The sequence below is a fragment of the Leptosomus discolor genome, chromosome Z, assembly GCF_034619465.1.
Source record: "Leptosomus discolor isolate bLepDis1 chromosome Z, bLepDis1.hap2, whole genome shotgun sequence".
In the NCBI taxonomy this organism is placed as follows: Eukaryota; Metazoa; Chordata; class Aves; order Leptosomiformes; family Leptosomidae; genus Leptosomus; species Leptosomus discolor.
The window spans coordinates 28668744-28686025 of record NC_141419.1 but is presented as its reverse complement, the minus strand read 5'-3'; positions in this window follow the sequence as shown (position 1 = coordinate 28686025).

Genomic DNA, 17282 nt, shown 5'->3' with positions numbered 1-17282 from the left:
TCACAGCAGGAAACTGTTATCTGGCTTTAGGCTTGATGGAAAGAAAAAGAAAGAGTGAGAAATCAAGAGGCAGAAGGGTCCTGGGTTAGAGAGAGTTCATTTCTAGCTCTAAGATTTCAGTCTGGTTGCAAAACCCCACTTGAACTCAAATTGCATGTTTCAAACAACAATAGAAACTGAACATGGTCATCTACCACAGAGATGTTTCCTTAAGTGGTTTGTTGGTTTGTTTTTCTTTTTTTAATATTACTGCATAATAACAACCAGCCACGGAGGAGATATACTGGCATACTATAGAATTAGTAGAACAGAAACCCCAACATGAAACATTTGTCCTGCTGGTATTACTTCCTGGTCGAAAAACGGCTTTTTAATTTGGAAGTCAGAATAGTAATCTGAAAGGGAAAGACTGACAGCCTGTAAGAGTATTATTCCATTTACCTTGCAAGATGAATAGTGTTGTTTCCAAATGAGACAAGATGAAACAGAAAATTGCATTGAGCATTTGGTTATCACTATATTTCTGCCCGCTTATTTTATTTTTATAGTTTAGGGACAACACTTAAAGAGTCAGCTACAATAACTTGCAAAAAATCACAGGAACAGGTGCTGATGGCTCTGCATGTGTGAGAAGCCGGAGTCAAAGTAATTAATTTTAGGTCTATTATAAATTGATAGTGTTACACTTAGCACATGCATTGGACCCCGGAATCCAGATTCTGCTCATGGCCCTGCTTTGACCTTTAGAAAACTGTTCATTCTCTCTGTGTGATATTACTGGGTTAGCTGTAAATATCAATCCCTACTCTTCTAGCCAAAGTAACAGCTCAGGTGTACATCAGCATTCACTGCCAGACAGTTACAGCATTCAATTTTCAACAGAAAAGAACAATGACAATTACAAATCTTCACTGAAAAGAAAAAGGTTGATCACTATATTCCATATTTAACTTCTGTAAGTTCAAAATGCAAGCTCTTTGGGACAGACACAATGAGATTCCACAAATATCTTGTTGGAATTTTTTACTCAAAAGAAGGCAGTAGTAAATGCATTACTCTTTGAGAAAACAGAATTTGAGAGCTAATTAAAAATAAATTAGTCCTGATGTAGTTCCACATTTATATGATTTGAGCTGCCACAATATTCTTTCTTTTTTTCCTCCCTCTCTCTTTTTCTTACGCTTCCTAATTTGCTAAAGCTGTCACCAGGTAAATCGTTCTTAACATTACAGTCAGTTGACTGAGCTCATCATGGGGTAGGATGGGTTTTCCACAGTAAGTCTTTGAGTTGTATTAAACTTGTGCTCGGAAAGTCCCACTGTTGTTAAATACACCAGGATTTCACATCAGTGTTATTAACATGAATAAATGACAGAATCTAGGACAACCTACAACTTTGGAAAATCAGACTCAACTGGTTAATAGAAAGGGGGGAACAATATTTAAGGTGAGCTAAAAGTTAACTATATTGAGAATAACTTCTGACAGCACACATGTACCTACAGAGCTATCTGATAACATGGTACCTGATTTTTGGGAAGTTACATGATTCCATTTTAGCTTTACAGTTAATCTTAAAAATTGTTAGTATAACTATTCTGATTTTTCAGCTGTAATATAATTAGCAATGTGGAATAATATGATGGATTTTTTTTTTTTTGGGTCAAATTTCTGAAACAGGCTGCAATGTGGTGTATTAAAACATCTCCATGAGGCTTTATCTCCTTTTCATTAAGCATCAGAACAAAATAGCTACCATGGAATAGATGTTGTTTATATGGCAATATTCTTCCACTTCTTTAAAAAGATCTAATAAAGGCTGCAAATTCACAATGATTTAATTACTTTTTAAATGCACCAAGAAGCTTTAATGAAAATTTTAAGCATCTTAATTATGCTATCAATATTACCTAACACAGAGAGGAATGGAAAACCTACTAGGCAGTAGGTAATTTAAATGGCTGAAATACATGTGAAATATTCAAGTATTATCTGATTTCACTTCCAGGTTCTAAGAAGTAATCTTAGAAATTATCATCTTAAGATTCTCTTAATTGCTATCTTAAGATAGTAACACATATTTTTAAATTTTCCGAAAAAGTCCTGGACAACACAGCTGAGAGCACAAAGTCACTGAACAATGTACCAGTGTCAGAATAAGCATCCTGAAAACAGAGTCCAAGATCTAAAACCTCTGAGCACTTAAAAGCTATTAGGTATTTTTATTTGTTCACCTGTTAGTCTGTATATGAGACAATATCTATTTTGCTTTTCTTCTGCGACTTTTCTGAAGGCCTTGTGTTTTCCTTCCTAGTCATTGGTCAACCCTCTTTTCTGTTCCTTTCTAGCACAGTTCCTCCAGCCACAATGTATTTTTTCCTGGCTATTTTCTTTTGGGGTAAGATTTGTTTATTTTCCACCCAAAGTAAAAAGAAAACTTCAGAAGGATCAGTGATATGATGACTAGTTTCCTAATTAATGAGCTAGCAAAGTGACATGAAAAAATAGAAGAGTATGGGAAAAATATAAAATGCTTCAATGATCTAAGTGTTGCAAGCCTTCACTTGCCAGAAGCACATGGCTCATCACCACAGTAGGTGCAGCTCATTCATTAATGGTGTGATTTTTGGATCCATCAAGAAACAAAACCAAACATAGCATGATCAGGACAGTACAGTCAACTAAAATAAGTGGTTTTCATCAGTCTGGGGCAAACAGGGACGGTGGACTGGCTGAATGTCATAGGAGACTCAACATGACAGTTGATGCTGTGGGTGAAGCTGTGCCCTTCAAAAGAAGGCCTGCTCTCTACCAGATGTTTGTCAAAAGGAAAGAATATGCACAGGTAACATGAGGAGGCTATTTTTGTGTGGAGACTAACATTCCTTGCTGACTTACACACCTAACAATTCTCCCCATTACAGATGAACCAGTGACACTCTGGAGCTCTCAGTGTGCTGGGTGTGGTCAGAAAGACGTCAAGAGCCCTCATCTGGGAATGGCAGCTCCACTCTTGCACTTCCCTTGTCACCAGTGTTCCCCCTTCCTCTACTTATTTGGTGTACTTGCAGGTAGGTTGAATTGTCATTTCTAGGCACTCCTAGGACATTTATCCAGTATTGAACATAGTTGAAGTTTTTTGGCAAAGGAATTTTGAAAAGCCCTTGCGAGGTAACAGTGATGTCAACCTGTGAAATCAGCATTTCATCTGCTTTTATCTTTAAAGGTGGAGCAAAATTTGGAAACGAGCTTATATTCAAAGTTTGCTGTAACAGGAGATGCAGTGCATTTGCAAAACCCTGCCCTTGTACACACCTGCCAGGTGCAAACAAGGACTTGTATGAGCAAGTTTCAAATGTTTATCAATATTTGCCAGTTCAGTGCTCTAGCCCTGTGCCAGTGCAAAACCAACCTTTATGCTGAGTTAAAAAATGCTGGTGTATATTTAAGATTTTTTTTTAATTTACATACCACTTTCTTGAATGCAAAGTAGGAACACATAAACCCCTAGAATATTTCTGCAAGTGCTCATAAACAGAGCACTAGTAAATTCACTCAACTCTTCTGCCAATGACAACATGTTTTTCCTAATTTTCCACTTCTTTTTGTTTGTTTGTTTTGTTTCTGTCCAAAGGGACTCTGATTTCCAGATAACGATTTAAGTAGCATTCCATGTTTCTAGCAAATAGCTAGATTTATGGAATGTATTAAGGGTGTAATCAGCTTGGTATTTGGATTACATTTCTATCCCTTTCCCATTATAATCAGGATAAAGGTTCCCTCTGATTTCAATGAAAATTAGATCAGACCAGGAGCACTTTATTTTTTAAAGCGATGGTAAGTGCTGATGTTCACTGATATTGTTTCCCAGACACCAGTGATTGTCCACTGACCCAGATGTGAACTTGTATTTTCTCCTGCCTCTGTTTATAGACACCCTTTCTCTGTCATACTTATCTATCTTAGTCAGAGAGACCTGTTTGACTTGCTGGGAAGTTGTGATGGACCAAATTAGAAAGCCTGCAGAAAACTGTTTATAGATGGGTATGTCAAAACCAGTATTAAAAAAAGGCACAACAATAATATTTACATAGATCAGAGACATCTATTTTACTGTTCCTTCTGTGCCATTACTCAGCTGCAAGAAAGAAGATTAGTACTTGGAAAGGAAAAAAAAAACGGCAGCTCACTTAGTAATCCCTAAACACTGGAATGGAAAGCCATTCTCTACAGCTCAATACTTCAACCTGACAAGGCAATACACTAAGTTTCACAAAATACAGGGTCTTTTCCAAATGCCTGCCCATACTTGTAAGCAAGGTTGACTCTTGCAGGACTCAGAGCCCCTTTTCCCTTGCAAAGGAATCCTTTCTTTTTTTTTTTTTTTTTTTTTGGTCAAGCTGACAAAGCCTCTGAAAGCCAGAAAGGAAACAGAAAAAAAATTACAAAGAGAGGTTTTTCTATCTGCAGTCTCCTTCAGATGTAATGATCATGATTATAATTAACGATGACTTTTCATAGCACAAAATTTTTGGTCACAATTGGGTTCTACACAAACTTGCTCTTACTCACATAAACATTGTTAATGTGTCACAGCAAAGCTGCCTGACGTTTTAGGCTTTCAGTGCTAGTTGTGTCTGAAACACAGTCCCAACACTAACAAAAGTTCTGGGTACAATATTCTTAAAGACTTGCTGACTGCAGTAGAGTCATTTACATGTGTAAATGAGCACATGATTTTTCTTCTCTACTAGTCATTGTATGTGTGTTCAGAATAATTACGGACAAATATCCTAAAGCTCTCAGGAAATACATCAGTTCAGAGACCAAAGAAGACTTCTCGTTCCTTTTGTTCATATTGGAACTATTTTTAAATGATCTATGAGCTTTCTAACTAAATGAAAATTACAAGTCAGAGCTCACTACCAAATAAGTAGTTTTCATCCAAACTCAGAACAAGATGTACGTTTTATCAGGAATAAGATAACAGACAAGTTAAAGTATTTACTCTCCAGTGACAGAGGAAACGATATCAGCTTTGAGATCTGTTTTGTTTTCAGAGGACTATAAAACTGATTATCATTGTGGTTCAAACTAGAGTAATCTTGAATATTTGGAGGGTTTTCTTCAATTAAGAATGTTTTTCCATGACACAAGGGACTCAGAAACAGCCTCAGTGTGGGGGATCTTCTACATCCTCCATCACTGCTTCTGGGATAGCAGTGTAAATCAAATCAGCAAAGAGTTTCATGGCAAGAATGTGGATGAACATTTAGGGTTTCAGGGGGTTTGCCTATTAATCTTTAGACCAGATCGGTGCACACCTACCCCATTATGCTCTCTGAAATGTATTGAGGAATTATTTTTGTGACTGTGCCATATGCTGATTCTATGAAATAACCACACTTAACCAAAACGTATTTACTGGATATATTTTAAAACATGGTTGGGCAAATAACTGAACCAACACACTTGAGTAGTAATCTTCAGTAGTAGCAAGGAGCTGACTAGAGGTGAAGACTGAGATATGACATCCTCTTAAATCTGATCTACCTTTACATCACTGCTGTTTTTGCAGATATCAAATCACACCTCTACTTCTAACTGACATATGCGACTGACTTGGAAGCATAAAAACTGAAAAATTTAAAAATAAATCTGGTCATTCTGGTGCTCTCGATGATGCAGAAACCTGTGCACTAAGGAACTGCAAGCTTGGAGGTACACGACAGCTTGTGAATTTCACTGATTTGTGTCCCACATGCATTCCATATTCTGTATACTGCTATTTAAAATTGTAAATATCAAGATAAAAGACTTCAAGAAAATATTTGAGTGGTAAATGTCTAAAAGAATTATAATAATTTTTGTCCTGAAGTACAACAGACTGAACACTTTTCAATGAGAATGTCAGCGGAGTCTTTGCTGAAGTATCCAGTACCTGATCAGTGGTTACCTCTGTAGTTGGCTTACTGATAACAGCTGATTAATATCTGACTGATTTGGACTGCTTTTGTGCTGAATTGATGATACTTATTGCCTACTTCCAATTTTTGTGGTGCTTGAACAGATCTACTACCTGGGAAACACAGGAATATTCAGCTCATATCACTGTCCAGACTGTGGGGAAAGTGACGACTTATAAATCCGTAGTATTCTATCTTCATGCTCAGTAAAGTCTGTTGCAGAGACAGGCCTCACAGTTCCACATCACAACCTCAATGGATGGTCTTCCTCTTTCTTATAGAGCATAAAGCATTGGAGTTGCATTTCCCTTGTCTGTCTTGTACACTGGTTTAGGATTCTGTTTGTTGAAAGGTTGGTCACTGACCACAGAAAGTACCTTTCCCCCCTGCTGAAAAGTAGATAGATCATTTTACTGCAAAACATCCCTCTTGCCCATCAGATATGCATTAACACACTTGTAGGCAGTTACTACACGAAACACAAAGTCTGAAATGACACAGAGCTATCTGGAAGGTTTTTTAGCTAGAAAAATGTAATCATGGATTTCCATAGCAACTTTCTTGCACAAAGGCTATTCCATATGTGAAAGTATTGTCTTTAAAGAATAGGCAGTTTTACATTATATTTAGACAAGGACAAAGATAAATGCACCAGAGACACAGTGTGGCCTCTTGGAAATTTTTTCTGTGTAGGCAAGAGAAGAATGTCATACAGTGTTGTGCAACTGGACATAGGCTGTTTTCTGTGCTGTGCAGAAAATTGATTGCAGTCTTCTGAGCACATTTACAATAACATTTGCTGGCAAAACCATTAATCCTATTGTACTTACTGACTATTGTGCAAACAACCCCTGCAACATCTGTGAACAACACGTAACTTATTAAATTACTGTGCTGTAAGAAATACTGTTAAAAGCAAATTTTAATGGTTATTTCTTAGCAGCTCTGAGGAAGCACTGGCATTCATACTGCTTCTTCACAGGAGCTAGATGGTTTGAATGAATCTCTCAGAGAGGCTTTGCAGCTGTGGAAGATAGGTTACTGAATTTAAATGATCCAGCACAATCATTAGAATTCCTGAAAATGTCCACAAGTCATTGCACACAGATATTTTCAGATTACCCCTTGAATACAGGAGGATTGGCAATGAAGAAAAGAGGTGGATATGAAAAGACTGCCAGGCAGCCTTTCTCTGTTACAATAATGGACTCAATTCTGGAGCTGCTAACTACTTTTTACTGCTATTTAGCAGTTACAGCTTCAAGAGAAATAAACAGCACATACTAAGAAAAGCAAACCAATGTTGCATTCATGACCTTACACCAAACATCCTTCATACTCAAGCTTGACTGACTGGCATGCAGATTTGTTTCATAAACAAAAAGTAGTGTTTTCTCTCTAAACAATTCATTGTGAGCAATTTGTCATTGCAAACAGCTTCTGGCAGTTGACCAATTCCTTTCAGAGAATCCTTCTTTAAACCAACTGGCCATTAAAATCTTGCCTCCCAACAATGGCATTGATTCATTCCTAATGAATAATTTGCCTGGATTACTGTATTTGCTGGATGAGATGGAATGAAGCTTGTACGACATAAGCAAAATTGTTAACACTAAGCTATCACTTAATTGTCTTTCTCCTCATCTAAAAAATCTTGGGTCATTTTTAATTCTCTCTTTTTCATAGGTAGCATCTGAACCTACAGCATTTTATAAGGCCAGAGGAATTTGTTTGACTAGAGCTGTTGATGAGGCCTTGCATACACATACTTCAGGTTTTAGGCCACTATTTTCCTTTCATCATGTGAAAAAAGCATAGCCCACAGTAAAAAAGTTCACAGTAGCAGAGAATAATTAATATTTAAATTTACCACAAAAACAAAGAAAGAACATGTAAACGTTACCATAAATGGAACATAATGGATGTTTGAAAACAGGTAAATAGAGGCTAAGAGTCTACTCAGTTCATATTTAAGCAATGTGGAACAACTAACTTTGATCTTGGAACACTAAACAGGAGAATGTAAATTTTTTACATCTATAGAATATATTTACTTTCTTTAAAATATTAAAGTACAGCTAATATCACTTTCTTTTAGGGTTTTTCCTCCCTTTCAATCAGCAGATTTTTTTTCTTCATTGATCTCAAATGCTGTTAATAGGTGTTAGGTACGTTGAGTCAAATCGATTTATATTGTCTGTATGTGTCAACCACTTCTGAAAAAGAGAATGTTAAAATAAAGGTGTTGAACTGAGAAGTGGAACCTGTGAAATTCAACTCACATTGTCATGGTGATCAATTTCTGTTCAGCTTCTTGTGTCCTCTGTGATCTGGAAGAAGCCACTTCTTCAAGGTGTGACTCCATTTTCTCATTTAAAAAATGAAGACTCCAATCTTTCTGGTCTCCCAGGTGCTGCCTGGTGCTGATCTCGTTGGTGTCTACGAAGACCACAGGTAATTTGGAGATCAGAGCAACAGAAAGGCCTGCAAATAAGATAAAATAAAATACGTGAAGAAGGAATTGATTTTAGCAAGGGCTGGTAATATTTCTTGTCAATATTGACATATTAGCTTCATTTTCCATTATTTCTAGATGTTTTAGTTAAGCTGAAAAAGTATAGCCTCTCAAACAAATAAGAGGTCTTATTTATTGGACTATAACCAGGTTCCAGCGGCTGTGTAGAGGGTGAGTTACAAAGTGCTATTCTTTGAACCAGCTATGGCCTATTTTTATAATGGACTTGCAAGGTTTTAGTTTGGGGTAGTGATGACTGGATTTCTCCAATCATTCTTGTTTAATGGGAAACAGACTGATAAGTGATGCTGTAAGCTTCTGTAATGGCTCTCTTTCTGTTTCAGCCTTCTGGACTATAGAATCAAGAACATACACATCAGAACTAGAAGATGACAGTATAGAGAATGGATTTATTGGATAAAGAAGAAAAAAAGAAGCCAGAGTATTATTTTACTGATGGATGACTTCATTGTTCCCACATGACTTCTAGCTTTTAACGCCTCGAAATGCCAGTTTTGTGAGTGACTGTGAACAATGAACTCCAGAAAATCTATTTTCTTCAGCATTCAGTGTTGAGAGTTCATCCTGTTGGAAAATCCATTTATTAATGAGGAAGTGTCTTACACGTCGTAAGAAGTCCAAACAACAGATAAAACCCATACGAGTACCCTCATAAATAAATAATTCAAACATTGCCTGAAATTTGGTTTAGTTCACTTTAGCACGGTCCAGTAGCCAGGCTTCTCTTTCATAATATTTCTGGGGACCTTATACATTAATACATAATGTATCCCCAAGAACCCCCTGAAGTACCCAGAAAAAAAAAAAAAGCTGCAGCACAAATGTATGTAATCCATTGAATTTGTGGACTTGAGAATATCATCCTGCCACAAAATGCATTCTAGCTATACACTGTAAGACCTTAAATGGTGCTAATTTTGTGGGCTACTAACTTCTCTCATCAGTGTAAACAGAATTCCAAAGTCCTGGAACACTGCCTAGTATTCAAGAGATAGCTAGAAACAACTCGGAGGCACTATCTTGACCATCACCCACTTGCCAGTGCTATTCGGAAGAATAAGTTATTGACTGAGCTATATTTTCTCAAGACTAACATGTAAGTTGATGTGTGTACTGGGTCTGGCTGGGACAGAGTTAGTTTTCTTTGTTGCAGCCCAAGCGGTGCTGTGTTTTAGATTTGTGACCGAAAAGGTGTTGATAACCTCAACGTTTTGGCTGTTGCTGAGCAATGCTTACACAGTGTTAAGGCCTCCTCTGTCTCTCACTCTGTCCCTGCCACAGAGTGCAAGGAAGAGGTTGGGAGGGGACAAAGGCAGGACAGCTGACCTCAACTGTCCAAAAGGATATTCTATAACATATAATGCTATGCCTAGCAATGAAAGTGGATGGGGGCTTGTGGGGGTGGTTCCCAAAGCAGCCATTTCTTGGAGACATTGTTCTTCTGGTGGGAAGTGGTGAGTGATTGCCTTTGCATCACTTGGGTTTTTTTTCTTTTCTTGCCTTCATTTATTGCACTGCCTTTAACTTGAACCATGAGTTTTTCTCACTTTTGCCCTTCTGATTCTCTTCCCCATCCAGCTGGAGGGGAAGTGAGTGAGCAACTAGGTGGGGACCTACCTGTCAGCGACAGCCAACCTACCACAATTCAGATATACAAGAAGTACAATGAAATGAGAGAGAACAACTTGTCATGTGCAAGCCATAGTTGTGCAAAGGAGCAAGAACTTGCAAGGGTGCAAAAACATGCCAGTTTCAGATTCACCCATAAAGAGCCTTATTTGCACATCTGTTTGCATTTTGCAGATGTTATTTATTGTATGTCTATCTCATGAAATACACTGTGAATTACTCAGTCGCTTGGGAAGATTTCTAGGTTGCCATTCACTGAGTTTTAATATCCTGGGAACATTAAATATTCTGGGACAAGACCAGAGGGAATGTGATGATTTCTGTGTCATCAGTTCTACTTTCCTGTTATCATTTTCATAAATTAATGGATGACTTGTTTGAAAATGGTAAGATTTTTTCCTTTTGTTTTTTCCATGGACTTTCCAGAATATCACTGTGCTGATAAATAGCAGTCTCTTTAATTCCAAAATAAATGTACTAGTGAATAGCATATACCCCATTGTTCTTGCATCTATATGTCCTTCAGTTTTATCTTTTGTTCATGCATCTATATGTCCTTCAGTTTTATTTTTCTTATCTGCAGTCAGTAATCCAGAATATGTATTATCTCCACCATGGGTCCAAATCCAACTTGAATCTAATAGTAGTATCTATTCCTAGAACTGGAATCACTGGGCAAAGGAGGGGGCCACCAGGAGCAGACAAGTCATTAAATGTGTCCTCACTGAATGAGCTCAGAACACCAGCTTGGTAATATCATCCTGCTGGCTCTGAGCCAAACTGAAACTCCTACTTTTGCATGACTGCCACAGGACATCCAGGTTTATGGAGGGTCCTTATAACAGAGTTGGTTCAAGTCTTCTGCTGTTCCTTCATCAGACAGGCTGCCACTGATCTGGTTCAGAACAGGATGGTGAAGATAGTAAGGGCACAGCCAGATGGCTGTGCACGTTTTGTGCTGCTGAACATCTGCTTCTGCACAGGTCTGCTGAGGTACCGTGGCATTCTACTCCTTCACAGTTCACAGTAGCAACCCTTGGTCATTATTGGTCTTATGTAGCTTTGAACTGGAGATCTTCCCTTGTGGAGAAACACTCATCTCTCACTGGTTGTTCATTCCCTTGCTAGTGTTTTATGACATTAGAAGTTAGCTTTATAGCTTTGTATATGTACTTTCAAAGAAAAAAGTTCTCCTATGAATGAAGGCTAAAGTGCCTGAGATAATTAAAGTTACTGTAATTTTCGGACTTTTCTTGTGTTGAAAGCTGGGAAGTTAACAAGATTTTGGAAGGCTAATGAGGTGGAGATAAGGTCAAGTCCAACGTTAATGCAGCATTTCTTTGTTCTTGTCATCTTATTTGTTAACAATTACTATGACATGGACCAAAATACCAGAAAATAATTGCATCCTCACTGTCAAATACTATAGCAGTAAGAGACAAAAAAAATTAGACAGTATGGAAACGGAAAATGATGGTCTAACAATTTATCTTTCCCTTTATAGACACTCACTAGTATATTGCTCCATGTCCAGGGTGCATGGGGGTACGAGCACTTAAAACAAAAAACCAAAAACAGTGTACCCATTTAATGTCCTGACATTCAGATTACATGCTTTTTAGCTTGTGTTATCTTGAGGTTCAGATTTGCAAAGCTGTTGTCGTGTTTCACTTGGCCAAAATGCTCCTTTGTTGACCTCTATCTGTCTGCTTAGGACATTCGTATAATAGGTTAGAGGTGCTCTGCATGTATGGTGAGTGTCTCGTTATGCTTGCCTTGGCAGGATTTATTTTTTTAGTCATTGGCCATCTATCTTGTAGGTCTGGTGCATCCTACTACCGTAGGCTGGCTATGAATATCCTCCAAACCACACATGTGCACATTCCTGCAATTCACATGTTCTGGGCAGTGTCCCACATCACCTGCTACAGTCCTGGCTGGCTCAGTCCCATTTTCCTCTCCTGATTTGGACTGTAGCTACCTTTGCCTAGGAACCATACTTAAGCAGTTTGTCATACCACATCATTTGTAAACTATAGGTTGCACAACTCTGGCATCATTTTTGACATGACACACACATTATTATTCTCATTTCCTCTGTGGGATATAGATTCTTGACTTGTCGGGGAATGTAAATTAAATACAGCCATCATTATTGTGTGTTCCTTTCATTTTACAGGCTTGATCCTTGATATGTGGGTATACCTGTATCACAGGTACTATATTTTTCCTCATGTCCGCAGTACTTTCTAGCAATTCCATAGGATATTTGTAATAGAACTGTCAATCAAAAAGGAGCCAGAGAAAAACACTGTCTCGAAGTACAAGGTGGCCTTGGCACACTTTCAACAGTACTAATTCTCAGACCAAAGGGCAACTGCAAAGCTGCTGAAACAGCTGGCAACAGGGCTCACCAGGAATTCAGTTGCCCTCACTAAAAACCTGTTATCTGCAGTCTCATACTCAGGTCCTGAGAAAAACAGAAGCTTTATAACTTCTTGGATCAAGCGGCACTGACATATCAAGGTGCAAACTCTCAATTTAGAATGTGTATTTAAATTTATATCTTTATGCTTAAGTAGTCTCAAAATGTTTCTCACTGAAGACAACAAAATCTACTGTATAGCTTAACCAGCTAAGAGCATTTGATCACAGAACAATTTCACAGGAATTTCACCAGTATGAGTATGCACAAAGAAACATATAGTCTTGAAGCATTTGTTCTACTTTTCCATTCTGATATATTCCTGAAATTAAAGGCCTTATGATTAAATAAACATCATGTCTACAGATATGAGTATGAATGCATAAATATATATATAATGTGTATGTATGTATGTACCTACCCATCTCCATACCTATACACATTTACGTCATTTATATGCATAAATTGATATGTAGCTTCTTTCTGTTATCCAGATAGTTATCCTGTATGTAACAAGAGACCCCCAGAAACAGGCCTACAAGAATCAATTCTCTAATAAAATATACATAGTATGCAATGTTGATTATTTCTTCATGAAATCTAGGAATCATTTCTTTCCATTTTTTCTTGAGAGAAGTTCTATGAATTTGTATATGTTGTGGAGCTCTTACTCTCATCTACCTATGCTGCTAATGTTATTTCAAGGCTAGAAAATATGCACTTTTATTCAGATTTATGCAACATCATTGAAAATGACAGTTTATTTGAAAGTTAAGGAGAATAGAAAACATTTCCCAAGAACAATCTCTTTCAGTATAGAATGCACTTCTAACTTTTATGTCCAAACACAGTCAACTGACAATTCACAAGCAATTAGTAATAAAACCTGATTATCGTATGGTTTGCATCATGTCTCTGTATGTTTTGAATCTCCTAACTTCTTTCAGTGAGATCAGTCTTTGGGACTAATCTCTCCCACGTGAGTAATGCCTGAAGATTGGCTTCACTACAGGACAAAAGAGAAATGGTTTAAGTAAAGGTAGAGACTGTATAAATCATAAACCACTTTCTCAGATAAAGGCCATTAGGTAAGTCTGTGTACAAATTTGACACTTTGTTTCCTTGCCTTTGACAGCCGTTTTGAAAGGCTTAAATGTACAAGATCTGACTAAAGCTTTCAAGAATTCATCATGGAATATTTGTTAATCTTGTTCTCTGTGATAGCTGTAGAACAAAGTTAATACTCTTCAAATGGAGATAAATTACTATCTTTGAAAAGTTTATCACCGATCGTAATCGAGTTTGCTCTTCCAGCTGAACAGTCAGTGACCTTGTTACTTGCACAACAAACATATCTGCCACTTTATGTTTACAAGGAGTTTAGTCTAACCAGCCTGCTAAAAACAGCGCCACAGGTTTGTTATGGTTCTAGATTCTATAGATAGGGAATTCAGCTGGCTGAAGGATAATTTTTAAATTATTTGAATACCTAACGTGTGAGACTTAAGTAAATTTCAAATGGAGATTGTCTATACTGATCAGCTGTTCAAAACACAATGTTGAATCCTCAGCAGATGTAAATCAGCATGGCACTGGAGATTTCCAGGGTGCTGTAACACACCTACTCCTATTCCAGCTGAAAGGCTGCCCAGGCACCTGGCTGCCCTTTCCTTCAGCAAGAAAGGAGATCTGAACAAATAGTGAGGGATCTTCCCATGTAGCTATGTGCCTTTTCAAAGGCCTTTTTTGGTTTCATTTTATTTCAGCTAGAAGTACTCCTACACCTCCTTATTTGACACAAACATTTCAGCACCCATTTTTCACATTATAACATGTTGGCTTGGCAGGAACTGCACTGCAGGGAGTTGGCACTCGAGCCAGCTATGCCCTGGCTCTTGTTCTTTGCAGAGGTGTTGGAGTGGAGATTAGACTTTTATTAATTGTCTCCTAATGGCATTAAATCCCACACTGTATAGAGTCTGGGACTGCCTGTGCCAGCCCAAGTTCAGCAGAATCAGATTAAACATCACAGGTTTAATATGCAGTTTTTGCAGAGAGAGCACTTTTCTTTTTTTCCCCCCCATTAGCTACATGACCTTTATTGGAATCAGCACCTCTTGATGTTGCACAATGGCACAGCATGGTAAAAGATGAAGCTGGGGTGAAGGAATGGCTCCTTCTTCTCTGAAGCAGCCTGTGCACTGGTGGGCAGAGCTGTCTGAGCACAGTTCAGAGTCAGTCCTGACATGAAAGTTAAGCCAAGGCCACTCTAAGATAAAGCATTTGGCATTACAGCAGGTCTATACATTGTAGCTACGAGACTTTCTCTGCTTTCTTCTCCTGTCTTTTTAGTTTAATAGCTATTGGGTTTACTGACTATTTTTTTTCATATCTTTTGGGAAAAAAAGGCACATTGTGAATGCCGCTGAGTGCTTTGCTGCCTCAATGGGAGTGGAGGTCACTCAACACCACACAGAATCAGGCCGTTAGCAATGACATCCTTAAAAGTGAAAATAAAAAAAAAAAAAAAAGCCTTTCATTGCACATTTCTCAAAATTGTAGCCAGGGAAATAGTAACATTTTGCCCTTACTGTGGATTTTGGAAAAAGTTTCAAGGCCAATAATAATAACAAAAAATAGCTACTGTCACATAGCCTGAAGACAAACTTTCATAGAAAACTGCCAAATGATGTTTTGTGCTTGATTCTCCTCTAACCTCTTTCATGTCTGATCAGTCTACCCCTTCTCCATGTTTCTTCTGCTTTTGTGATTGTTGAACTGTCCCTGCAACTGTTCCTTACCCACTTCTACAGCAGGCTTTGGATAAAAGAAAGAAAAAAATCTTTGAGGTCTCTCACTCCTTTACTCACCCTGCTGCTGCATAAGTTGATTATCCCAGGAAACGGTTAATAGTCCTAAGAATTTTTGTACACTACAGGAAACCCCAGGATTTGGCTGTTGCTTTTGTAAGTGAGCTCAAGTGATTTTATTTTTTTAGGGGAGAGGAAAGAGGCTGTTTTAATCATACGGCTATGAACTGAGCTTCGTTTTCTAACAAAACAGCACATGTGACTTCCTTCACAAAAGCAACTGTAAAACCTTCGATCCAGAGGGGTTTTTTTTGTGGGTTTGAAACAATTATTTTGCATAACCTCAAAATAATGCTTACAAGGCACAAATATGACACAGCTAAGCAGATTCTAGCATTTATCTTTTTTTAGCTATGCCTTTGCATCAGCTGAGCTGTGCTTTATGGAGAGATAGTTGTGAATTATCTCTGCATCCTCCTTCCTTTGCTTGATCTGTAAAACAGCCCAGGGCCCTTGGCAGGACGGCTACACTTAAGGAGGTCACTGTTGCTTGACTTCTGGTTTGTAATTACAAGCAAACCCTACTAAGTTCTCTGAGTGTGAGGATTAGACTGTATTGTGTGGCACACATACAGGCACAACAGCCTCATGCCATCAGCGCAGAAGAGGCATAGCATCAGTCACAGGGCCCCTTCTTCAACTGCCTTCCAGAGATCACAGCCCTGTTCCCCAGGCTAGAAATCACTCACCTGCAAAACTCTGCCTCATGAACCTCAGTAGAGTTGTACGCTCAAGTGGTCCACAGCTAGCCTCCCTTTTACTTACCCTTCTGGCCAGTGTTGAATCTCTGATGTACTACTTGAGGACTACAAAGCTATCTTAACACAGAGTCTCTTAACTCATCTTTGTGGTAGATTTCAGCTAGCAGACTTAGTCTGGTGAGGCATGTTAACAGTCACATACACCTGTGCAAACAAGGACTTGCAGACTGGCTAGTTAGGCTTACAAAAGCAGATTTGTATGTATCTACAGGTGTGTACATACATTTGGTACGCATCCAAATCAGATGTTCTGCTTGTTCTTTTAAATTTACACACAAAGATCTTAAGGAACTAGTACAATCACCTTACAAAGCAAAATAACTGAACATTTTCAATTTTCATCTGAAATCCTCAGTAGGAGCCATGGAGAGGCACCCCACATTAACAAGGAGTTGCTAGAGAAGACAGCTTTGTTTATTCTCAGAGGTAACTCTGAGAACTTCATCAGAATACCTCTGGGCATCATGATTGCACACCGTTGAATACTAGCAGCTAAATTAGCAGAGGGAGCCAAGAGAAATTTTTAAATCTTGTGTAGTGCTGCGTATGTGTACGTAGTATGTTGAATATCTACTGCTTGTAACACCTGAGCTTCTGCAGATCTCCAACCAATTAATTCTCTTAATCAGTAACAATAACTGTCCTGTTGCTCTGCATTCCCATATAAGAAATTCCTTGAAATGGTGGTGACCAGATAGGTCTTTGATCTCCCTCATGCCCGTGCTGTAATTCATTCTCCCTTTGTTGTTCTATATGAAAGACTTGCTAAAGCAAAGTGTTTTGGGGCTGCTCATATGTATGGAGGGTGGGACTCAGTGCTCTGCCATTGTCTATAATCACAAGGAAGCAGGTGATGGCCTGGCTCCTGCCACTTTCTGGACAAGAACTTTAGTTGTCAAATACAGGCTAAGCACTTCAATACTTTTAAAGCGCCAGAAGTACATTGCATATGTAAGCACATATGTTCAGTAAAAAAGGCTGAGCATGTGAATTTGATATTTGCAGGTGGGGAGTTATGCAATTGTCAGGAGACAACTGCATGCACCAAGACTGATCCACTCTCAGCTACAGTAACTCGGGAACAGGTCAGGCAAG